Source organism: Euprymna scolopes, unplaced genomic scaffold (genome assembly GCF_053919585.1).
Source record: "Euprymna scolopes isolate OS-2025 unplaced genomic scaffold, ASM5391958v1 sca7, whole genome shotgun sequence".
Lineage (NCBI taxonomy): Eukaryota > Metazoa > Mollusca > Cephalopoda > Sepiida > Sepiolidae > Euprymna > Euprymna scolopes.
Window position 1 is genome coordinate 235802 of NW_027633768.1, and position 21811 is coordinate 257612.

The 21811-nt window shown below is 54.5% G+C and overlaps 28 non-coding genes across 28 annotated transcripts; all 28 read right to left on the bottom strand.

The window, feature by feature from the left end:
• Positions 1 to 3127: 3127 nt before the first annotated feature.
• On the bottom strand, positions 3128 to 3318 carry LOC145275551 (U2 spliceosomal RNA). The gene has a single exon (XR_013867354.1). It is a non-coding gene; the product is annotated as a U2 spliceosomal RNA (small nuclear RNA).
• A 357-nt stretch (positions 3319 to 3675) lies between these two features.
• Positions 3676 to 3876, bottom strand: LOC145275769 (U2 spliceosomal RNA). Its single transcript, XR_013867541.1, has one exon. It is a non-coding gene; the product is annotated as a U2 spliceosomal RNA (small nuclear RNA).
• Positions 3877 to 4233: 357 nt separating this feature from the next.
• Positions 4234 to 4434, bottom strand: LOC145275770 (U2 spliceosomal RNA). Its single transcript, XR_013867542.1, has one exon. It is a non-coding gene; the product is annotated as a U2 spliceosomal RNA (small nuclear RNA).
• Positions 4435 to 4791: 357 nt separating this feature from the next.
• On the bottom strand, positions 4792 to 4992 carry LOC145275771 (U2 spliceosomal RNA). The gene has a single exon (XR_013867543.1). It is a non-coding gene; the product is annotated as a U2 spliceosomal RNA (small nuclear RNA).
• Positions 4993 to 5349: 357 nt separating this feature from the next.
• LOC145275772 (U2 spliceosomal RNA) lies at positions 5350 to 5550 on the bottom strand. Its single transcript, XR_013867544.1, has one exon. It is a non-coding gene; the product is annotated as a U2 spliceosomal RNA (small nuclear RNA).
• Positions 5551 to 5907: 357 nt separating this feature from the next.
• LOC145275773 (U2 spliceosomal RNA) lies at positions 5908 to 6108 on the bottom strand. The gene has a single exon (XR_013867545.1). It is a non-coding gene; the product is annotated as a U2 spliceosomal RNA (small nuclear RNA).
• Positions 6109 to 6465: 357 nt separating this feature from the next.
• LOC145275776 (U2 spliceosomal RNA) lies at positions 6466 to 6666 on the bottom strand. The gene has a single exon (XR_013867547.1). It is a non-coding gene; the product is annotated as a U2 spliceosomal RNA (small nuclear RNA).
• A 357-nt stretch (positions 6667 to 7023) lies between these two features.
• Positions 7024 to 7224, bottom strand: LOC145275777 (U2 spliceosomal RNA). The gene has a single exon (XR_013867548.1). It is a non-coding gene; the product is annotated as a U2 spliceosomal RNA (small nuclear RNA).
• A 357-nt stretch (positions 7225 to 7581) lies between these two features.
• LOC145275778 (U2 spliceosomal RNA) lies at positions 7582 to 7782 on the bottom strand. The gene has a single exon (XR_013867549.1). It is a non-coding gene; the product is annotated as a U2 spliceosomal RNA (small nuclear RNA).
• A 357-nt stretch (positions 7783 to 8139) lies between these two features.
• LOC145275779 (U2 spliceosomal RNA) lies at positions 8140 to 8340 on the bottom strand. Its single transcript, XR_013867550.1, has one exon. It is a non-coding gene; the product is annotated as a U2 spliceosomal RNA (small nuclear RNA).
• A 357-nt stretch (positions 8341 to 8697) lies between these two features.
• Positions 8698 to 8898, bottom strand: LOC145275780 (U2 spliceosomal RNA). Its single transcript, XR_013867551.1, has one exon. It is a non-coding gene; the product is annotated as a U2 spliceosomal RNA (small nuclear RNA).
• A 357-nt stretch (positions 8899 to 9255) lies between these two features.
• Positions 9256 to 9456, bottom strand: LOC145275782 (U2 spliceosomal RNA). The gene has a single exon (XR_013867553.1). It is a non-coding gene; the product is annotated as a U2 spliceosomal RNA (small nuclear RNA).
• Positions 9457 to 9813: 357 nt separating this feature from the next.
• Positions 9814 to 10014, bottom strand: LOC145275783 (U2 spliceosomal RNA). Its single transcript, XR_013867554.1, has one exon. It is a non-coding gene; the product is annotated as a U2 spliceosomal RNA (small nuclear RNA).
• A 357-nt stretch (positions 10015 to 10371) lies between these two features.
• Positions 10372 to 10572, bottom strand: LOC145275784 (U2 spliceosomal RNA). The gene has a single exon (XR_013867555.1). It is a non-coding gene; the product is annotated as a U2 spliceosomal RNA (small nuclear RNA).
• A 357-nt stretch (positions 10573 to 10929) lies between these two features.
• LOC145275785 (U2 spliceosomal RNA) lies at positions 10930 to 11130 on the bottom strand. Its single transcript, XR_013867556.1, has one exon. It is a non-coding gene; the product is annotated as a U2 spliceosomal RNA (small nuclear RNA).
• A 357-nt stretch (positions 11131 to 11487) lies between these two features.
• On the bottom strand, positions 11488 to 11688 carry LOC145275787 (U2 spliceosomal RNA). Its single transcript, XR_013867557.1, has one exon. It is a non-coding gene; the product is annotated as a U2 spliceosomal RNA (small nuclear RNA).
• A 357-nt stretch (positions 11689 to 12045) lies between these two features.
• Positions 12046 to 12246, bottom strand: LOC145275789 (U2 spliceosomal RNA). The gene has a single exon (XR_013867559.1). It is a non-coding gene; the product is annotated as a U2 spliceosomal RNA (small nuclear RNA).
• A 357-nt stretch (positions 12247 to 12603) lies between these two features.
• On the bottom strand, positions 12604 to 12804 carry LOC145275790 (U2 spliceosomal RNA). Its single transcript, XR_013867560.1, has one exon. It is a non-coding gene; the product is annotated as a U2 spliceosomal RNA (small nuclear RNA).
• Positions 12805 to 13161: 357 nt separating this feature from the next.
• On the bottom strand, positions 13162 to 13362 carry LOC145275791 (U2 spliceosomal RNA). Its single transcript, XR_013867561.1, has one exon. It is a non-coding gene; the product is annotated as a U2 spliceosomal RNA (small nuclear RNA).
• A 357-nt stretch (positions 13363 to 13719) lies between these two features.
• LOC145275793 (U2 spliceosomal RNA) lies at positions 13720 to 13920 on the bottom strand. Its single transcript, XR_013867562.1, has one exon. It is a non-coding gene; the product is annotated as a U2 spliceosomal RNA (small nuclear RNA).
• A 357-nt stretch (positions 13921 to 14277) lies between these two features.
• On the bottom strand, positions 14278 to 14478 carry LOC145275794 (U2 spliceosomal RNA). Its single transcript, XR_013867563.1, has one exon. It is a non-coding gene; the product is annotated as a U2 spliceosomal RNA (small nuclear RNA).
• Positions 14479 to 14835: 357 nt separating this feature from the next.
• Positions 14836 to 15036, bottom strand: LOC145275795 (U2 spliceosomal RNA). Its single transcript, XR_013867564.1, has one exon. It is a non-coding gene; the product is annotated as a U2 spliceosomal RNA (small nuclear RNA).
• Positions 15037 to 15393: 357 nt separating this feature from the next.
• Positions 15394 to 15594, bottom strand: LOC145275796 (U2 spliceosomal RNA). The gene has a single exon (XR_013867565.1). It is a non-coding gene; the product is annotated as a U2 spliceosomal RNA (small nuclear RNA).
• A 357-nt stretch (positions 15595 to 15951) lies between these two features.
• Positions 15952 to 16152, bottom strand: LOC145275797 (U2 spliceosomal RNA). The gene has a single exon (XR_013867566.1). It is a non-coding gene; the product is annotated as a U2 spliceosomal RNA (small nuclear RNA).
• A 357-nt stretch (positions 16153 to 16509) lies between these two features.
• On the bottom strand, positions 16510 to 16710 carry LOC145275799 (U2 spliceosomal RNA). Its single transcript, XR_013867567.1, has one exon. It is a non-coding gene; the product is annotated as a U2 spliceosomal RNA (small nuclear RNA).
• A 357-nt stretch (positions 16711 to 17067) lies between these two features.
• On the bottom strand, positions 17068 to 17268 carry LOC145275800 (U2 spliceosomal RNA). Its single transcript, XR_013867568.1, has one exon. It is a non-coding gene; the product is annotated as a U2 spliceosomal RNA (small nuclear RNA).
• A 357-nt stretch (positions 17269 to 17625) lies between these two features.
• LOC145275802 (U2 spliceosomal RNA) lies at positions 17626 to 17826 on the bottom strand. The gene has a single exon (XR_013867570.1). It is a non-coding gene; the product is annotated as a U2 spliceosomal RNA (small nuclear RNA).
• A 357-nt stretch (positions 17827 to 18183) lies between these two features.
• LOC145275533 (U2 spliceosomal RNA) lies at positions 18184 to 18375 on the bottom strand. Its single transcript, XR_013867342.1, has one exon. It is a non-coding gene; the product is annotated as a U2 spliceosomal RNA (small nuclear RNA).
• Positions 18376 to 21811: the final 3436 nt, after the last annotated feature.

Consider the following 21811-nt stretch of genomic DNA (forward strand, 5'->3'; position numbering starts at 1 on the left):
AGGGTGATCCAGACGGAACCTATCGACCAGATCGCACGAGGCCATCAGGTCAGACAGGCTGCTTTCACACCAACCCGACCCTCTAACCCCCCCGACCTTATCTATGCTGGGGTCCAGGACGGCATTCCAGTCCCCCATTAAGACTACCCGCTCCGGACCCGAAGAGAGAAACACCTCCACCCGCTGAAAAAAGGAAACCCTCTCGCTGGGGATGTTAGGTGCATAAACTGCCACTATCCGGAACACGCCGCTTTTAACGGCAACATCGACCACGACCAGCCTCCCATGAGCGTCGGCGTGGATAACGGTAACCGTCGCGGACAGGGTGCGACTTACTAGAACAGAAACCCCACTGCTACGGAGATTGCCGTATGCTGAGTAAACGTCAAAGTCGTTGACCAGCACACTGCAATCCCCGGGCCCAACAAAGTGGGTCTCCTGTAACGCAGCTATATCTACCTCAAGGGCCACGAGATCCCTCAGTACGCGAGCAGCTTTGCTTCGAGATCTCATGCCCCTCGCATTCAAACTAGCCAGGTTCAAGCCCGTGGCCATGCTTCCCTACCTAGTAAAATTCGTCAACTAGGGGTCTGAAGTCCTCGGGGGACAGGACGTCAAAGGCCTGGCCAAGACTGCCCGAGAGCAGGTCGGACGTAAGCCGTCCGTCTCTAGCCAGGCCCCCAACGTCCAGAGGAAACGTAATTTTTAGAGCCCTATACAGGGAGGGGTGAACATAAATAGGGACCCGCCCCTCACTTTTCTTGGCTATTTGCCCTAGTGATGGGTGCTCCCCGTCGAATATTTTTAGCCCCTTAAACGCTGTTTTGCTGGCCTCCAGCATCCTCCATAGGGCTTTCGCTCGCCCTCCCCTATTTGGCCGGACGAACGTGATGAGCTGAGGAGCATCCGGGAAGTTTCTGGGATCAGCGACCTCCTTCTCGTCCACCTTTGAGAGGCTTTCGAGGGACTTGAGATGTTTTTTTTGTCTTCCGTTGAGGTCGCTGACCGTCTCACTCATCCTTACTTCACATATCCTTTCCCCCGGCCAGAAAGGAAACTTCCTTGTCTTCTCCTCTCTGGGGGCTGCCGGCTTCTCTGTTAGTTTTCTTACTGGCTCCTCAGCCTCCATCGGTGTTTCAGGGGCTTCGCCCGGCTCCTTTTCCTCTGGAGGCGTGTTGAATAGGGGAGGGGTGGCCTGGACATCCTCATCGGGGGCTGTTGGCGGATGCTCAGGGTCTTCTTCTGCCGTCTTTTCTCTTTTTGCATCCTTCTTGGATTCTCCTCCATCTTCTCCTTCTGATTCGGAGGAGCTGACCCTGAGCTTCCGTTTGGCCGACACCGCCGCTCCTCTGGGTGTTGTTGTGGGAGCGGACACCTCAGCTATTTTCTTGGTCCTCCTGGACACCACCTTGCTCCAGGTGTCGGCCTCGTTCCTTTCAACTGCCTTTTCTTCGGCCGGCTTCTGCCCCTTGTTCTTCTTCTCTTCCTCTATCCTTTTGGGACAGAAGCGGGACACATGGCCAGGTTTTTGGCAGGACCAGCAGTGCGGTCTCCTCCCTTCTACCAGAACTAGCATGGTCCAACCCTCACAAGATAGTTGGGAGGGGATCTTTTCTACCTCCTTCCTATCGACCCTCATCTCGAGCTTAATCTCCCCCATCCTTATTCCACGGGGCCCAATCACCGGCTGCACACTTTCAACCTCTCCATATTGGGACATCGTGGCACCCAGCTGGTCCTCCGAGATGAAGCTGGGCACCCCTTTTATCGTAACCGCTGCCCTTCTCTTAGACTTGTATTCCGGCCTCAGTCGAAATCCTTTCCATGTGAGATCCCCTTTTGACAGTCTCTCTGCAACCTCCCTTGATGGCAAAAGGATATCCCACATGGCAAAAAAACGCCGAACCATATACTGGGCCGGAATCCGCAGCTCTCCCAATATTTCCGCCATCTTCTCCTGCGGGATCCTGGTGAGTCCCTTCCCCTTCTCGTCGAAGGTGAGGAAGGCGATCGACCGCTCCTGTATGGCCTCTTGTACCCCTGGAACAATCTTCATCACGCTGCCGGACGCATATTCCTTAAAATTATTTTCCAGGAGGTCTTTGTAGTACTGGGGGGTCTTCTTCTTGCCTCCTGGAACCGCCGTGCTTGTCTTTGCGCCCGACCATGCAGTTGCCACCTCTCTTTGTGCAGCCGGAATTGGGGAATCGTCCTTGGTGAGGGCTGGCCAATCCTCCGCACTGGCTGGTACTGCTTCCGTCGCTGACGCCCTCCCTGACCCCGGGGAGCACCCATCCACCACTATTACCTCCTCCGATTTTGCCTTTCTGAGGCCCTCCATCGACGGCTTTTGTGGGCTGTTCCTCTCAGATTGCGTTCCAGTTGGGGGACCCTCGTCCGGGACCCACCAACGCTTAACCGGCCGTCTACGGTTTTTCCGCGCCTCCTCCCAGGTCGCAGCCTCCTCGTCTCCTTTCGACTCCCTCATGGAGTTCCTCCAAGCCTCCGCCACTTTCTCCCTTGTCATAGCCCCTGCTCTGCCTATAGCTACAGTTGGGGGGACTTCTATGATGGCAACGCTAGGACCCACCTCATTGGGGGTACCCCACGGGGCATCCCCCCCCGCGACCATCATTCTGCCTGCCTTAGCGACCGCTGCACTCGAACTGGGGTTGCCTTTACGGGCAGCAACCCCCGACACGCGTCTCGAACTGGGGGCGGCGACCCCCGCGACCGAACTCGACCCTTCCGAACTCATGCCAGTAGTCTCGACCACTGGACTGGGGGCAGCGACCCCCGCTCTCGATCCGACCTCTGGGGTGGCGACCCCGGGAACCCTTCTCGAACTGGGGGTGCCTTGCGGGATGGCACCCCCCCGACCCGTCTCGGACACTACACCTGGGGCGTCCCCCAAGGTGGCAGGAGCAGAGGCCTGCTCCATCTAAGTGAAGGCCCGGAGCCCAACTAGTGCCCGCCGATTCGGAAACCAAGGGACCTTCGCCTAAAAAGGCACGTCGGTATCCCTTGGCCCTGCCGGCTGCTTAAGCTCTAGCTAGACCCCGGACTATCTGTAAAAAAATAGAAAACAACAGTTAACAAAAAAACAAAACAAAAATTCAACAAATTCTCAAGGAGGTCCAATCCCCAAAGAAGGGGCTGGTCCTCGCAAGAGCAAGACGCCAAAAGAGGCCAAAAAAGAAAAAAGACTTTTGACCAAAGGCCAAAAGCTCCCAACTCGTCAACTAATAGCAGACCAGAGCAAGCACTGAAGAACAGATACTACACTTTGATCTTAGCCAGAAGAGGCCGAGAAGCGATAAAGGGGCTCCCTCCGGGGCCGGGGTCGTCAGTGGACCGGTCCGGGCGGCAAAGGTTGCGGGCAGAGCGACAACGACCCCCCTACCCCCGGCCCCTCTCTACTAGTGGAAGCGTCGATCGCAGGCAGCGGCCAAGGAGGGCCGCCCGCCCGCCTCCGTCATCCAGCTAATGAGACCAACGAACGGTCCATCCAGCCGAGCGGACCGAACCGAAAGCGAACGAAAGCAAAGCCAGCAACAACTAAGTAAAGGGAAGTAAGGACCAACAAAGTCGTTTAGTTTAGTAGTAAGATCAAAGTAGTAGTCAGTCTGTTTTTGGGATTGCGTTTTCTGACTCTTTCCCGAGCGAGCTGGGGTCAGAATCGGGGCTGTTAACTCCTGGAGGCAGTGCAATACCAGGCCAACCCGTGGAGAAGGGGGAGCAAGCTCCTAACCCTTGACCGAGTTCCAAAAATCAGTTTAATATCGTGATCCCTCCATGCGAGGGACCTATCAGATATTAAGCTGATAAGAACAGATACTACACTTTGATCTTAGCCAGAAGAGGCCGAGAAGCGATAAAGGGGCTCCCTCCGGGGCCGGGGTCGTCAGTGGACCGGTCCGGGCGGCAAAGGTTGCGGGCAGAGCGACAACGACCCCCCTACCCCCGGCCCCTCTCTACTAGTGGAAGCGTCGATCGCAGGCAGCGGCCAAGGAGGGCCGCCCGCCCGCCTCCGTCATCCAGCTAATGAGACCAACGAACGGTCCATCCAGCCGAGCGGACCGAACCGAAAGCGAACGAAAGCAAAGCCAGCAACAACTAAGTAAAGGGAAGTAAGGACCAACAAAGTCGTTTAGTTTAGTAGTAAGATCAAAGTAGTAGTCAGTCTGTTTTTGGGATTGCGTTTTCTGACTCTTTCCCGAGCGAGCTGGGGTCAGAATCGGGGCTGTTAACTCCTGGAGGCAGTGCAATACCAGGCCAACCCGTGGAGAAGGGGGAGCAAGCTCCTAACCCTTGACCGAGTTCCAAAAATCAGTTTAATATCGTGATCCCTCCATGCGAGGGACCTATCAGATATTAAGCTGATAAGAACAGATACTACACTTTGATCTTAGCCAGAAGAGGCCGAGAAGCGATAAAGGGGCTCCCTCCGGGGCCGGGGTCGTCAGTGGACCGGTCCGGGCGGCAAAGGTTGCGGGCAGAGCGACAACGACCCCCCTACCCCCGGCCCCTCTCTACTAGTGGAAGCGTCGATCGCAGGCAGCGGCCAAGGAGGGCCGCCCGCCCGCCTCCGTCATCCAGCTAATGAGACCAACGAACGGTCCATCCAGCCGAGCGGACCGAACCGAAAGCGAACGAAAGCAAAGCCAGCAACAACTAAGTAAAGGGAAGTAAGGACCAACAAAGTCGTTTAGTTTAGTAGTAAGATCAAAGTAGTAGTCAGTCTGTTTTTGGGATTGCGTTTTCTGACTCTTTCCCGAGCGAGCTGGGGTCAGAATCGGGGCTGTTAACTCCTGGAGGCAGTGCAATACCAGGCCAACCCGTGGAGAAGGGGGAGCAAGCTCCTAACCCTTGACCGAGTTCCAAAAATCAGTTTAATATCGTGATCCCTCCATGCGAGGGACCTATCAGATATTAAGCTGATAAGAACAGATACTACACTTTGATCTTAGCCAGAAGAGGCCGAGAAGCGATAAAGGGGCTCCCTCCGGGGCCGGGGTCGTCAGTGGACCGGTCCGGGCGGCAAAGGTTGCGGGCAGAGCGACAACGACCCCCCTACCCCCGGCCCCTCTCTACTAGTGGAAGCGTCGATCGCAGGCAGCGGCCAAGGAGGGCCGCCCGCCCGCCTCCGTCATCCAGCTAATGAGACCAACGAACGGTCCATCCAGCCGAGCGGACCGAACCGAAAGCGAACGAAAGCAAAGCCAGCAACAACTAAGTAAAGGGAAGTAAGGACCAACAAAGTCGTTTAGTTTAGTAGTAAGATCAAAGTAGTAGTCAGTCTGTTTTTGGGATTGCGTTTTCTGACTCTTTCCCGAGCGAGCTGGGGTCAGAATCGGGGCTGTTAACTCCTGGAGGCAGTGCAATACCAGGCCAACCCGTGGAGAAGGGGGAGCAAGCTCCTAACCCTTGACCGAGTTCCAAAAATCAGTTTAATATCGTGATCCCTCCATGCGAGGGACCTATCAGATATTAAGCTGATAAGAACAGATACTACACTTTGATCTTAGCCAGAAGAGGCCGAGAAGCGATAAAGGGGCTCCCTCCGGGGCCGGGGTCGTCAGTGGACCGGTCCGGGCGGCAAAGGTTGCGGGCAGAGCGACAACGACCCCCCTACCCCCGGCCCCTCTCTACTAGTGGAAGCGTCGATCGCAGGCAGCGGCCAAGGAGGGCCGCCCGCCCGCCTCCGTCATCCAGCTAATGAGACCAACGAACGGTCCATCCAGCCGAGCGGACCGAACCGAAAGCGAACGAAAGCAAAGCCAGCAACAACTAAGTAAAGGGAAGTAAGGACCAACAAAGTCGTTTAGTTTAGTAGTAAGATCAAAGTAGTAGTCAGTCTGTTTTTGGGATTGCGTTTTCTGACTCTTTCCCGAGCGAGCTGGGGTCAGAATCGGGGCTGTTAACTCCTGGAGGCAGTGCAATACCAGGCCAACCCGTGGAGAAGGGGGAGCAAGCTCCTAACCCTTGACCGAGTTCCAAAAATCAGTTTAATATCGTGATCCCTCCATGCGAGGGACCTATCAGATATTAAGCTGATAAGAACAGATACTACACTTTGATCTTAGCCAGAAGAGGCCGAGAAGCGATAAAGGGGCTCCCTCCGGGGCCGGGGTCGTCAGTGGACCGGTCCGGGCGGCAAAGGTTGCGGGCAGAGCGACAACGACCCCCCTACCCCCGGCCCCTCTCTACTAGTGGAAGCGTCGATCGCAGGCAGCGGCCAAGGAGGGCCGCCCGCCCGCCTCCGTCATCCAGCTAATGAGACCAACGAACGGTCCATCCAGCCGAGCGGACCGAACCGAAAGCGAACGAAAGCAAAGCCAGCAACAACTAAGTAAAGGGAAGTAAGGACCAACAAAGTCGTTTAGTTTAGTAGTAAGATCAAAGTAGTAGTCAGTCTGTTTTTGGGATTGCGTTTTCTGACTCTTTCCCGAGCGAGCTGGGGTCAGAATCGGGGCTGTTAACTCCTGGAGGCAGTGCAATACCAGGCCAACCCGTGGAGAAGGGGGAGCAAGCTCCTAACCCTTGACCGAGTTCCAAAAATCAGTTTAATATCGTGATCCCTCCATGCGAGGGACCTATCAGATATTAAGCTGATAAGAACAGATACTACACTTTGATCTTAGCCAGAAGAGGCCGAGAAGCGATAAAGGGGCTCCCTCCGGGGCCGGGGTCGTCAGTGGACCGGTCCGGGCGGCAAAGGTTGCGGGCAGAGCGACAACGACCCCCCTACCCCCGGCCCCTCTCTACTAGTGGAAGCGTCGATCGCAGGCAGCGGCCAAGGAGGGCCGCCCGCCCGCCTCCGTCATCCAGCTAATGAGACCAACGAACGGTCCATCCAGCCGAGCGGACCGAACCGAAAGCGAACGAAAGCAAAGCCAGCAACAACTAAGTAAAGGGAAGTAAGGACCAACAAAGTCGTTTAGTTTAGTAGTAAGATCAAAGTAGTAGTCAGTCTGTTTTTGGGATTGCGTTTTCTGACTCTTTCCCGAGCGAGCTGGGGTCAGAATCGGGGCTGTTAACTCCTGGAGGCAGTGCAATACCAGGCCAACCCGTGGAGAAGGGGGAGCAAGCTCCTAACCCTTGACCGAGTTCCAAAAATCAGTTTAATATCGTGATCCCTCCATGCGAGGGACCTATCAGATATTAAGCTGATAAGAACAGATACTACACTTTGATCTTAGCCAGAAGAGGCCGAGAAGCGATAAAGGGGCTCCCTCCGGGGCCGGGGTCGTCAGTGGACCGGTCCGGGCGGCAAAGGTTGCGGGCAGAGCGACAACGACCCCCCTACCCCCGGCCCCTCTCTACTAGTGGAAGCGTCGATCGCAGGCAGCGGCCAAGGAGGGCCGCCCGCCCGCCTCCGTCATCCAGCTAATGAGACCAACGAACGGTCCATCCAGCCGAGCGGACCGAACCGAAAGCGAACGAAAGCAAAGCCAGCAACAACTAAGTAAAGGGAAGTAAGGACCAACAAAGTCGTTTAGTTTAGTAGTAAGATCAAAGTAGTAGTCAGTCTGTTTTTGGGATTGCGTTTTCTGACTCTTTCCCGAGCGAGCTGGGGTCAGAATCGGGGCTGTTAACTCCTGGAGGCAGTGCAATACCAGGCCAACCCGTGGAGAAGGGGGAGCAAGCTCCTAACCCTTGACCGAGTTCCAAAAATCAGTTTAATATCGTGATCCCTCCATGCGAGGGACCTATCAGATATTAAGCTGATAAGAACAGATACTACACTTTGATCTTAGCCAGAAGAGGCCGAGAAGCGATAAAGGGGCTCCCTCCGGGGCCGGGGTCGTCAGTGGACCGGTCCGGGCGGCAAAGGTTGCGGGCAGAGCGACAACGACCCCCCTACCCCCGGCCCCTCTCTACTAGTGGAAGCGTCGATCGCAGGCAGCGGCCAAGGAGGGCCGCCCGCCCGCCTCCGTCATCCAGCTAATGAGACCAACGAACGGTCCATCCAGCCGAGCGGACCGAACCGAAAGCGAACGAAAGCAAAGCCAGCAACAACTAAGTAAAGGGAAGTAAGGACCAACAAAGTCGTTTAGTTTAGTAGTAAGATCAAAGTAGTAGTCAGTCTGTTTTTGGGATTGCGTTTTCTGACTCTTTCCCGAGCGAGCTGGGGTCAGAATCGGGGCTGTTAACTCCTGGAGGCAGTGCAATACCAGGCCAACCCGTGGAGAAGGGGGAGCAAGCTCCTAACCCTTGACCGAGTTCCAAAAATCAGTTTAATATCGTGATCCCTCCATGCGAGGGACCTATCAGATATTAAGCTGATAAGAACAGATACTACACTTTGATCTTAGCCAGAAGAGGCCGAGAAGCGATAAAGGGGCTCCCTCCGGGGCCGGGGTCGTCAGTGGACCGGTCCGGGCGGCAAAGGTTGCGGGCAGAGCGACAACGACCCCCCTACCCCCGGCCCCTCTCTACTAGTGGAAGCGTCGATCGCAGGCAGCGGCCAAGGAGGGCCGCCCGCCCGCCTCCGTCATCCAGCTAATGAGACCAACGAACGGTCCATCCAGCCGAGCGGACCGAACCGAAAGCGAACGAAAGCAAAGCCAGCAACAACTAAGTAAAGGGAAGTAAGGACCAACAAAGTCGTTTAGTTTAGTAGTAAGATCAAAGTAGTAGTCAGTCTGTTTTTGGGATTGCGTTTTCTGACTCTTTCCCGAGCGAGCTGGGGTCAGAATCGGGGCTGTTAACTCCTGGAGGCAGTGCAATACCAGGCCAACCCGTGGAGAAGGGGGAGCAAGCTCCTAACCCTTGACCGAGTTCCAAAAATCAGTTTAATATCGTGATCCCTCCATGCGAGGGACCTATCAGATATTAAGCTGATAAGAACAGATACTACACTTTGATCTTAGCCAGAAGAGGCCGAGAAGCGATAAAGGGGCTCCCTCCGGGGCCGGGGTCGTCAGTGGACCGGTCCGGGCGGCAAAGGTTGCGGGCAGAGCGACAACGACCCCCCTACCCCCGGCCCCTCTCTACTAGTGGAAGCGTCGATCGCAGGCAGCGGCCAAGGAGGGCCGCCCGCCCGCCTCCGTCATCCAGCTAATGAGACCAACGAACGGTCCATCCAGCCGAGCGGACCGAACCGAAAGCGAACGAAAGCAAAGCCAGCAACAACTAAGTAAAGGGAAGTAAGGACCAACAAAGTCGTTTAGTTTAGTAGTAAGATCAAAGTAGTAGTCAGTCTGTTTTTGGGATTGCGTTTTCTGACTCTTTCCCGAGCGAGCTGGGGTCAGAATCGGGGCTGTTAACTCCTGGAGGCAGTGCAATACCAGGCCAACCCGTGGAGAAGGGGGAGCAAGCTCCTAACCCTTGACCGAGTTCCAAAAATCAGTTTAATATCGTGATCCCTCCATGCGAGGGACCTATCAGATATTAAGCTGATAAGAACAGATACTACACTTTGATCTTAGCCAGAAGAGGCCGAGAAGCGATAAAGGGGCTCCCTCCGGGGCCGGGGTCGTCAGTGGACCGGTCCGGGCGGCAAAGGTTGCGGGCAGAGCGACAACGACCCCCCTACCCCCGGCCCCTCTCTACTAGTGGAAGCGTCGATCGCAGGCAGCGGCCAAGGAGGGCCGCCCGCCCGCCTCCGTCATCCAGCTAATGAGACCAACGAACGGTCCATCCAGCCGAGCGGACCGAACCGAAAGCGAACGAAAGCAAAGCCAGCAACAACTAAGTAAAGGGAAGTAAGGACCAACAAAGTCGTTTAGTTTAGTAGTAAGATCAAAGTAGTAGTCAGTCTGTTTTTGGGATTGCGTTTTCTGACTCTTTCCCGAGCGAGCTGGGGTCAGAATCGGGGCTGTTAACTCCTGGAGGCAGTGCAATACCAGGCCAACCCGTGGAGAAGGGGGAGCAAGCTCCTAACCCTTGACCGAGTTCCAAAAATCAGTTTAATATCGTGATCCCTCCATGCGAGGGACCTATCAGATATTAAGCTGATAAGAACAGATACTACACTTTGATCTTAGCCAGAAGAGGCCGAGAAGCGATAAAGGGGCTCCCTCCGGGGCCGGGGTCGTCAGTGGACCGGTCCGGGCGGCAAAGGTTGCGGGCAGAGCGACAACGACCCCCCTACCCCCGGCCCCTCTCTACTAGTGGAAGCGTCGATCGCAGGCAGCGGCCAAGGAGGGCCGCCCGCCCGCCTCCGTCATCCAGCTAATGAGACCAACGAACGGTCCATCCAGCCGAGCGGACCGAACCGAAAGCGAACGAAAGCAAAGCCAGCAACAACTAAGTAAAGGGAAGTAAGGACCAACAAAGTCGTTTAGTTTAGTAGTAAGATCAAAGTAGTAGTCAGTCTGTTTTTGGGATTGCGTTTTCTGACTCTTTCCCGAGCGAGCTGGGGTCAGAATCGGGGCTGTTAACTCCTGGAGGCAGTGCAATACCAGGCCAACCCGTGGAGAAGGGGGAGCAAGCTCCTAACCCTTGACCGAGTTCCAAAAATCAGTTTAATATCGTGATCCCTCCATGCGAGGGACCTATCAGATATTAAGCTGATAAGAACAGATACTACACTTTGATCTTAGCCAGAAGAGGCCGAGAAGCGATAAAGGGGCTCCCTCCGGGGCCGGGGTCGTCAGTGGACCGGTCCGGGCGGCAAAGGTTGCGGGCAGAGCGACAACGACCCCCCTACCCCCGGCCCCTCTCTACTAGTGGAAGCGTCGATCGCAGGCAGCGGCCAAGGAGGGCCGCCCGCCCGCCTCCGTCATCCAGCTAATGAGACCAACGAACGGTCCATCCAGCCGAGCGGACCGAACCGAAAGCGAACGAAAGCAAAGCCAGCAACAACTAAGTAAAGGGAAGTAAGGACCAACAAAGTCGTTTAGTTTAGTAGTAAGATCAAAGTAGTAGTCAGTCTGTTTTTGGGATTGCGTTTTCTGACTCTTTCCCGAGCGAGCTGGGGTCAGAATCGGGGCTGTTAACTCCTGGAGGCAGTGCAATACCAGGCCAACCCGTGGAGAAGGGGGAGCAAGCTCCTAACCCTTGACCGAGTTCCAAAAATCAGTTTAATATCGTGATCCCTCCATGCGAGGGACCTATCAGATATTAAGCTGATAAGAACAGATACTACACTTTGATCTTAGCCAGAAGAGGCCGAGAAGCGATAAAGGGGCTCCCTCCGGGGCCGGGGTCGTCAGTGGACCGGTCCGGGCGGCAAAGGTTGCGGGCAGAGCGACAACGACCCCCCTACCCCCGGCCCCTCTCTACTAGTGGAAGCGTCGATCGCAGGCAGCGGCCAAGGAGGGCCGCCCGCCCGCCTCCGTCATCCAGCTAATGAGACCAACGAACGGTCCATCCAGCCGAGCGGACCGAACCGAAAGCGAACGAAAGCAAAGCCAGCAACAACTAAGTAAAGGGAAGTAAGGACCAACAAAGTCGTTTAGTTTAGTAGTAAGATCAAAGTAGTAGTCAGTCTGTTTTTGGGATTGCGTTTTCTGACTCTTTCCCGAGCGAGCTGGGGTCAGAATCGGGGCTGTTAACTCCTGGAGGCAGTGCAATACCAGGCCAACCCGTGGAGAAGGGGGAGCAAGCTCCTAACCCTTGACCGAGTTCCAAAAATCAGTTTAATATCGTGATCCCTCCATGCGAGGGACCTATCAGATATTAAGCTGATAAGAACAGATACTACACTTTGATCTTAGCCAGAAGAGGCCGAGAAGCGATAAAGGGGCTCCCTCCGGGGCCGGGGTCGTCAGTGGACCGGTCCGGGCGGCAAAGGTTGCGGGCAGAGCGACAACGACCCCCCTACCCCCGGCCCCTCTCTACTAGTGGAAGCGTCGATCGCAGGCAGCGGCCAAGGAGGGCCGCCCGCCCGCCTCCGTCATCCAGCTAATGAGACCAACGAACGGTCCATCCAGCCGAGCGGACCGAACCGAAAGCGAACGAAAGCAAAGCCAGCAACAACTAAGTAAAGGGAAGTAAGGACCAACAAAGTCGTTTAGTTTAGTAGTAAGATCAAAGTAGTAGTCAGTCTGTTTTTGGGATTGCGTTTTCTGACTCTTTCCCGAGCGAGCTGGGGTCAGAATCGGGGCTGTTAACTCCTGGAGGCAGTGCAATACCAGGCCAACCCGTGGAGAAGGGGGAGCAAGCTCCTAACCCTTGACCGAGTTCCAAAAATCAGTTTAATATCGTGATCCCTCCATGCGAGGGACCTATCAGATATTAAGCTGATAAGAACAGATACTACACTTTGATCTTAGCCAGAAGAGGCCGAGAAGCGATAAAGGGGCTCCCTCCGGGGCCGGGGTCGTCAGTGGACCGGTCCGGGCGGCAAAGGTTGCGGGCAGAGCGACAACGACCCCCCTACCCCCGGCCCCTCTCTACTAGTGGAAGCGTCGATCGCAGGCAGCGGCCAAGGAGGGCCGCCCGCCCGCCTCCGTCATCCAGCTAATGAGACCAACGAACGGTCCATCCAGCCGAGCGGACCGAACCGAAAGCGAACGAAAGCAAAGCCAGCAACAACTAAGTAAAGGGAAGTAAGGACCAACAAAGTCGTTTAGTTTAGTAGTAAGATCAAAGTAGTAGTCAGTCTGTTTTTGGGATTGCGTTTTCTGACTCTTTCCCGAGCGAGCTGGGGTCAGAATCGGGGCTGTTAACTCCTGGAGGCAGTGCAATACCAGGCCAACCCGTGGAGAAGGGGGAGCAAGCTCCTAACCCTTGACCGAGTTCCAAAAATCAGTTTAATATCGTGATCCCTCCATGCGAGGGACCTATCAGATATTAAGCTGATAAGAACAGATACTACACTTTGATCTTAGCCAGAAGAGGCCGAGAAGCGATAAAGGGGCTCCCTCCGGGGCCGGGGTCGTCAGTGGACCGGTCCGGGCGGCAAAGGTTGCGGGCAGAGCGACAACGACCCCCCTACCCCCGGCCCCTCTCTACTAGTGGAAGCGTCGATCGCAGGCAGCGGCCAAGGAGGGCCGCCCGCCCGCCTCCGTCATCCAGCTAATGAGACCAACGAACGGTCCATCCAGCCGAGCGGACCGAACCGAAAGCGAACGAAAGCAAAGCCAGCAACAACTAAGTAAAGGGAAGTAAGGACCAACAAAGTCGTTTAGTTTAGTAGTAAGATCAAAGTAGTAGTCAGTCTGTTTTTGGGATTGCGTTTTCTGACTCTTTCCCGAGCGAGCTGGGGTCAGAATCGGGGCTGTTAACTCCTGGAGGCAGTGCAATACCAGGCCAACCCGTGGAGAAGGGGGAGCAAGCTCCTAACCCTTGACCGAGTTCCAAAAATCAGTTTAATATCGTGATCCCTCCATGCGAGGGACCTATCAGATATTAAGCTGATAAGAACAGATACTACACTTTGATCTTAGCCAGAAGAGGCCGAGAAGCGATAAAGGGGCTCCCTCCGGGGCCGGGGTCGTCAGTGGACCGGTCCGGGCGGCAAAGGTTGCGGGCAGAGCGACAACGACCCCCCTACCCCCGGCCCCTCTCTACTAGTGGAAGCGTCGATCGCAGGCAGCGGCCAAGGAGGGCCGCCCGCCCGCCTCCGTCATCCAGCTAATGAGACCAACGAACGGTCCATCCAGCCGAGCGGACCGAACCGAAAGCGAACGAAAGCAAAGCCAGCAACAACTAAGTAAAGGGAAGTAAGGACCAACAAAGTCGTTTAGTTTAGTAGTAAGATCAAAGTAGTAGTCAGTCTGTTTTTGGGATTGCGTTTTCTGACTCTTTCCCGAGCGAGCTGGGGTCAGAATCGGGGCTGTTAACTCCTGGAGGCAGTGCAATACCAGGCCAACCCGTGGAGAAGGGGGAGCAAGCTCCTAACCCTTGACCGAGTTCCAAAAATCAGTTTAATATCGTGATCCCTCCATGCGAGGGACCTATCAGATATTAAGCTGATAAGAACAGATACTACACTTTGATCTTAGCCAGAAGAGGCCGAGAAGCGATAAAGGGGCTCCCTCCGGGGCCGGGGTCGTCAGTGGACCGGTCCGGGCGGCAAAGGTTGCGGGCAGAGCGACAACGACCCCCCTACCCCCGGCCCCTCTCTACTAGTGGAAGCGTCGATCGCAGGCAGCGGCCAAGGAGGGCCGCCCGCCCGCCTCCGTCATCCAGCTAATGAGACCAACGAACGGTCCATCCAGCCGAGCGGACCGAACCGAAAGCGAACGAAAGCAAAGCCAGCAACAACTAAGTAAAGGGAAGTAAGGACCAACAAAGTCGTTTAGTTTAGTAGTAAGATCAAAGTAGTAGTCAGTCTGTTTTTGGGATTGCGTTTTCTGACTCTTTCCCGAGCGAGCTGGGGTCAGAATCGGGGCTGTTAACTCCTGGAGGCAGTGCAATACCAGGCCAACCCGTGGAGAAGGGGGAGCAAGCTCCTAACCCTTGACCGAGTTCCAAAAATCAGTTTAATATCGTGATCCCTCCATGCGAGGGACCTATCAGATATTAAGCTGATAAGAACAGATACTACACTTTGATCTTAGCCAGAAGAGGCCGAGAAGCGATAAAGGGGCTCCCTCCGGGGCCGGGGTCGTCAGTGGACCGGTCCGGGCGGCAAAGGTTGCGGGCAGAGCGACAACGACCCCCCTACCCCCGGCCCCTCTCTACTAGTGGAAGCGTCGATCGCAGGCAGCGGCCAAGGAGGGCCGCCCGCCCGCCTCCGTCATCCAGCTAATGAGACCAACGAACGGTCCATCCAGCCGAGCGGACCGAACCGAAAGCGAACGAAAGCAAAGCCAGCAACAACTAAGTAAAGGGAAGTAAGGACCAACAAAGTCGTTTAGTTTAGTAGTAAGATCAAAGTAGTAGTCAGTCTGTTTTTGGGATTGCGTTTTCTGACTCTTTCCCGAGCGAGCTGGGGTCAGAATCGGGGCTGTTAACTCCTGGAGGCAGTGCAATACCAGGCCAACCCGTGGAGAAGGGGGAGCAAGCTCCTAACCCTTGACCGAGTTCCAAAAATCAGTTTAATATCGTGATCCCTCCATGCGAGGGACCTATCAGATATTAAGCTGATAAGAACAGATACTACACTTTGATCTTAGCCAGAAGAGGCCGAGAAGCGATAAAGGGGCTCCCTCCGGGGCCGGGGTCGTCAGTGGACCGGTCCGGGCGGCAAAGGTTGCGGGCAGAGCGACAACGACCCCCCTACCCCCGGCCCCTCTCTACTAGTGGAAGCGTCGATCGCAGGCAGCGGCCAAGGAGGGCCGCCCGCCCGCCTCCGTCATCCAGCTAATGAGACCAACGAACGGTCCATCCAGCCGAGCGGACCGAACCGAAAGCGAACGAAAGCAAAGCCAGCAACAACTAAGTAAAGGGAAGTAAGGACCAACAAAGTCGTTTAGTTTAGTAGTAAGATCAAAGTAGTAGTCAGTCTGTTTTTGGGATTGCGTTTTCTGACTCTTTCCCGAGCGAGCTGGGGTCAGAATCGGGGCTGTTAACTCCTGGAGGCAGTGCAATACCAGGCCAACCCGTGGAGAAGGGGGAGCAAGCTCCTAACCCTTGACCGAGTTCCAAAAATCAGTTTAATATCGTGATCCCTCCATGCGAGGGACCTATCAGATATTAAGCTGATAAGAACAGATACTACACTTTGATCTTAGCCAGAAGAGGCCGAGAAGCGATAAAGGGGCTCCCTCCGGGGCCGGGGTCGTCAGTGGACCGGTCCGGGCGGCAAAGGTTGCGGGCAGAGCGACAACGACCCCCCTACCCCCGGCCCCTCTCTACTAGTGGAAGCGTCGATCGCAGGCAGCGGCCAAGGAGGGCCGCCCGCCCGCCTCCGTCATCCAGCTAATGAGACCAACGAACGGTCCATCCAGCCGAGCGGACCGAACCGAAAGCGAACGAAAGCAAAGCCAGCAACAACTAAGTAAAGGGAAGTAAGGACCAACAAAGTCGTTTAGTTTAGTAGTAAGATCAAAGTAGTAGTCAGTCTGTTTTTGGGATTGCGTTTTCTGACTCTTTCCCGAGCGAGCTGGGGTCAGAATCGGGGCTGTTAACTCCTGGAGGCAGTGCAATACCAGGCCAACCCGTGGAGAAGGGGGAGCAAGCTCCTAACCCTTGACCGAGTTCCAAAAATCAGTTTAATATCGTGATCCCTCCATGCGAGGGACCTATCAGATATTAAGCTGATAAGAACAGATACTACACTTTGATCTTAGCCAGAAGAGGCCGAGAAGCGATAAAGGGGCTCCCTCCGGGGCCGGGGTCGTCAGTGGACCGGTCCGGGCGGCAAAGGTTGCGGGCAGAGCGACAACGACCCCCCTACCCCCGGCCCCTCTCTACTAGTGGAAGCGTCGATCGCAGGCAGCGGCCAAGGAGGGCCGCCCGCCCGCCTCCGTCATCCAGCTAATGAGACCAACGAACGGTCCATCCAGCCGAGCGGACCGAACCGAAAGCGAACGAAAGCAAAGCCAGCAACAACTAAGTAAAGGGAAGTAAGGACCAACAAAGTCGTTTAGTTTAGTAGTAAGATCAAAGTAGTAGTCAGTCTGTTTTTGGGATTGCGTTTTCTGACTCTTTCCCGAGCGAGCTGGGGTCAGAATCGGGGCTGTTAACTCCTGGAGGCAGTGCAATACCAGGCCAACCCGTGGAGAAGGGGGAGCAAGCTCCTAACCCTTGACCGAGTTCCAAAAATCAGTTTAATATCGTGATCCCTCCATGCGAGGGACCTATCAGATATTAAGCTGATAAGAACAGATACTACACTTTGATCTTAGCCAGAAGAGGCCGAGAAGCGATAAAGGGGCTCCCTCCGGGGCCGGGGTCGTCAGTGGACCGGTCCGGGCGGCAAAGGTTGCGGGCAGAGCGACAACGACCCCCCTACCCCCGGCCCCTCTCTACTAGTGGAAGCGTCGATCGCAGGCAGCGGCCAAGGAGGGCCGCCCGCCCGCCTCCGTCATCCAGCTAATGAGACCAACGAACGGTCCATCCAGCCGAGCGGACCGAACCGAAAGCGAACGAAAGCAAAGCCAGCAACAACTAAGTAAAGGGAAGTAAGGACCAACAAAGTCGTTTAGTTTAGTAGTAAGATCAAAGTAGTAGTCAGTCTGTTTTTGGGATTGCGTTTTCTGACTCTTTCCCGAGCGAGCTGGGGTCAGAATCGGGGCTGTTAACTCCTGGAGGCAGTGCAATACCAGGCCAACCCGTGGAGAAGGGGGAGCAAGCTCCTAACCCTTGACCGAGTTCCAAAAATCAGTTTAATATCGTGATCCCTCCATGCGAGGGACCTATCAGATATTAAGCTGATAAGAACAGATACTACACTTTGATCTTAGCCAGAAGAGGCCGAGAAGCGATAAAGGGGCTCCCTCCGGGGCCGGGGTCGTCAGTGGACCGGTCCGGGCGGCAAAGGTTGCGGGCAGAGCGACAACGACCCCCCTACCCCCGGCCCCTCTCTACTAGTGGAAGCGTCGATCGCAGGCAGCGGCCAAGGAGGGCCGCCCGCCCGCCTCCGTCATCCAGCTAATGAGACCAACGAACGGTCCATCCAGCCGAGCGGACCGAACCGAAAGCGAACGAAAGCAAAGCCAGCAACAACTAAGTAAAGGGAAGTAAGGACCAACAAAGTCGTTTAGTTTAGTAGTAAGATCAAAGTAGTAGTCAGTCTGTTTTTGGGATTGCGTTTTCTGACTCTTTCCCGAGCGAGCTGGGGTCAGAATCGGGGCTGTTAACTCCTGGAGGCAGTGCAATACCAGGCCAACCCGTGGAGAAGGGGGAGCAAGCTCCTAACCCTTGACCGAGTTCCAAAAATCAGTTTAATATCGTGATCCCTCCATGCGAGGGACCTATCAGATATTAAGCTGATAAGAACAGATACTACACTTTGATCTTAGCCAGAAGAGGCCGAGAAGCGATAAAGGGGCTCCCTCCGGGGCCGGGGTCGTCAGTGGACCGGTCCGGGCGGCAAAGGTTGCGGGCAGAGCGACAACGACCCCCCTACCCCCGGCCCCTCTCTACTAGTGGAAGCGTCGATCGCAGGCAGCGGCCAAGGAGGGCCGCCCGCCCGCCTCCGTCATCCAGCTAATGAGACCAACGAACGGTCCATCCAGCCGAGCGGACCGAACCGAAAGCGAACGAAAGCAAAGCCAGCAACAACTAAGTAAAGGGAAGTAAGGACCAACAAAGTCGTTTAGTTTAGTAGTAAGATCAAAGTAGTAGTCAGTCTGTTTTTGGGATTGCGTTTTCTGACTCTTTCCCGAGCGAGCTGGGGTCAGAATCGGGGCTGTTAACTCCTGGAGGCAGTGCAATACCAGGCCAACCCGTGGAGAAGGGGGAGCAAGCTCCTAACCCTTGACCGAGTTCCAAAAATCAGTTTAATATCGTGATCCCTCCATGCGAGGGACCTATCAGATATTAAGCTGATAAGAACAGATACTACACTTTGATCTTATTTATATATTTTATTTTCCGTAAAAGTACATACATATTTTCACAAAAATTGAAATTTTATAAAAAACATACAACAATTACAAAAAACAAAATTAGGCACAAGGCCCTATAAGAAATTGGGAGGGGGAGGGTACAGGGTCTTTGTGACTATTTGACATTATTGAAAATGCAGACTTTGGAGTCTTACTCTTGACTGGCAACATTTACCAAAATACCTCATTCACTCTGTGGATCCTAATCTAACTAATAACCCCAGCGTTCAGTGTAAAAATAACATATTTACAATTTGCAACAAAAAACTTGTCTGTGTGTTGTGTGTGCATTTTTTTTTTTTTTTTTTTTTTTTTTTTTTTTTTAAAACAAAAACAAAATAGTGTGTGTGAGTGCATTTGTTAAAAGTTCAAAAAGTTCAAATTCATTAAAATTATGTACAGTTTGTAATTAATTGTAAAAGCACGTGGAGTGGGGCAAGCTAGTCAAAAGAGTTCAATTTAAACATAAAAAATAAAGCCTACTTGGTTTGTTAGTATTGACCCCCCCTACTAATCTAACGTCTAGACCCCCCACTGTTTTCCGGGAAACCGAAAACAAGCAGGGTGATCCCTATATGGGGTTGGGGTGAAGCCTTAATAGGAGAAAAAGAAAAACAACGGGAGGAGGGGTTGATTGGTGACCTCTGAGTACTGGGGGAAAGACCAGGATTACATCCAAAACAAAAAGCAGGTAACGGGGGAGCGGGTGGACTCAGAGGTTCTCTAGCACCGAAAATAATAACAGGGGCGGGATCTCGTTTATACCACCAGTCAAGAGTCTCTTTACTTGATTATGCTAAACTAAGCGGGATGGGTTCCGAAGGACCCAGCACCGCCCGTGCCATGCTTAAGGAGGGAACACGTATTGGAACTTGGCTCCTCGACGGATGCACAGACTAGTGTTGTGCACCCACCTCTTATTAAACTCCGCTCGAGGCAACCTCCTCCAATCGCATCTGATCTTTACTTTAAGCAGATGTTTAAAGTAAACGATCAGATCCCGATCTGGAACAGATATCCCTTCGCGGACCAACTTGAGGCGCGTGATCCATATCACCATGCGCGCCACTGCTAGGATCGCCAGGAAAACCATTCTTTCCTCCCTGGGGAACGGCGGCTCCATGTTGTAAACAAAATATCCTTCGTCGAGTTCGAGCGGGCACTCGGCATCGATGCGGGCCGTTACCCCTTCGACGTATTCCAATAGGGCCTGGATCCGGCTGCAACTAAAAAACGCATGCCCGAGGGTCTCGAGCCTGTGTTCGTCGCAGCGCGGGCACCAGGCGCTTGTATGTTGTTTGTACTTGCTGAATTCGTCGAAGAGGGGCAGTGCTTTTCGGACCAGTCGCCAGGTCAGGGAAAATTCAGAGTTAGTCAAAAAATCCCGACCCGGCGCCCAACTCCATTGAGAGCGGATAACCTCCATCGACCAACCTAACCGCCTACAAAGAGGATCCTTCGCGGTACCCACCACTAACTCCCGATAAAGGCTCTTTCTAGGCTGTTCGAGGACACTGGTCCCCGGCAATGCTCTAAGTGCGGTCCGGCATTCGGCAAAGAACTTGTGCTCCCCCCTCGGTTTACGACGACCTTCTACCGAGGGGTCAGGTTCGAGATTGGGAAACGAGTTCTCAACCACGGGGACCCATGGAGCGTTCTCCTCTAGCGAACGGCTCAGGAAAGCCAATCTCTCAGCGTTTTTATGACACTTGAGACTGGGCTGACCTAGGCCTCCCTCACTCGGACTTTGGACACAGACCTCTCTGCACACATAGTGCTTACCCTCGTCCCACAGCAGTGAGTCGAGGCACTCTTGTAAGCGGGTTAGGCGTTGTGCAGGGAGAGGAAGTACAGACAAACGGTAAAGGATGAGCGGAAAGACGTATGTGGCACACGCCTCCGCCCGACCCTTCAAGGACAATTTCCTTCGAATCCAAGTCTTGACCGACGATTTGACCTTGCCATATACTTCCGACCAGTTTTTCTCCAGCTGAAGTCCCGGTCCAAACCAGACACCGAGAATACGGACCGGTCCATCGGTCCAGCTGAAGATGCCTGGAAGCGAGTTTACCCCGGTCCAGGCTCCCAACCGCAGGCCGACAGACTTGCTGCGGTTGAAGACGGCCCCTGTGACTTTTTCGTATCGAGCGAGCGCCTCGACCACCGCTTGAACGTCCGTGGGGCAAGACACGAACACGGTGACGTCATCGGCGAACGCGGAAACCCTGGCTCGTGTGCCTCCAGGGAGAGCTATTCCGCGCAGGACTGGTGTAGCCGCCTCGTCCCTTAACTTGCGAAGGAGGGGTTCCAACGCCAGGACATACAAAAGAGGCGACAGCGGACAACCCTGACGCACCGACCGGGAGACGGCGAAAGACTCCGACAGCTTACCGTTGATCTGCACCGCTACCGCCGGCCTATCATACAGGACAAAGATCCACTTGCGGAAGTCCGGATTAAATCCGGCAGCCTCTAAAACAGATCCCAGGAACCGATGGTCGACCCTATCGAACGCCTTGGACTGATCCAAACTGATCAGCGCGGCTTCCGTGTCGTCTTCTGTTCCCTCTATGATCGAGCGAATCAAATGAAGATTGTCTTGAATCGATCTCCCCTTCACAGCATAAGTCTGGTCGGGTTCGATCAAGTCAGCGATGACAACCTGCAAACGATTCGCAAGAATCTTTGCCAAAATCTTTAACTCTGTGTTTAGCAGAGTCAAGGGCCTAAAGTCATCAAAGTTTTCCACCCCACCATGCCGTTGACCTTTCCTCAGCAATGTGATCACTCCCTTGGTCACCTGTCCAGGGATGGATCCCTGGGCAAACCAATGGTTGAACATATCCTTCAGAATAGGGACCAACATGGGCGACAGCCTCAAGTAAAATTCGTAGGGCAAACCATCAAGCCCCGGGGACTTGTTGTAGCCGACCTGCTTCAACGCAGTAATGACCTCATGTTCCGTAACAAGACCATCACAGCTAGCCGCTCGAGCCGCCGAGAGGCGGGGCGAGTCAGCCAAATAGCTGCCAAACTCATCGACCCTGAGTCCGGGTAGTTGGGTGAAGCGCTCCGATAGATGCTTCCGAAACCCCCCGCAAATCTCCCGCGTCGATACCAGAGCGTGTCCTTCCAGGTTATACACTTTCCGAATGTACCCGTCCGAACCGCGTCTTAGAGCAGCCTTACGCTCAACAGCGTCAACATTAACAGCTTCGTTAGAGACTTTCATTAACCTAGCCCTAACTACCTGACCTTCATACCGCTCGCTAGCCAAGCGGCCGAGGTCCTGTTTAGCTAGTGCTACCTCTAGGGGGTCCCCCCCCTCCACCGCCCGGGTCAGCTTATCCTCTATACGCTTCTTTGCCTTGGCCTTATCTAGCGCGAGGCGTTGGCTGTATTGGACAGAGAAGCGTCTA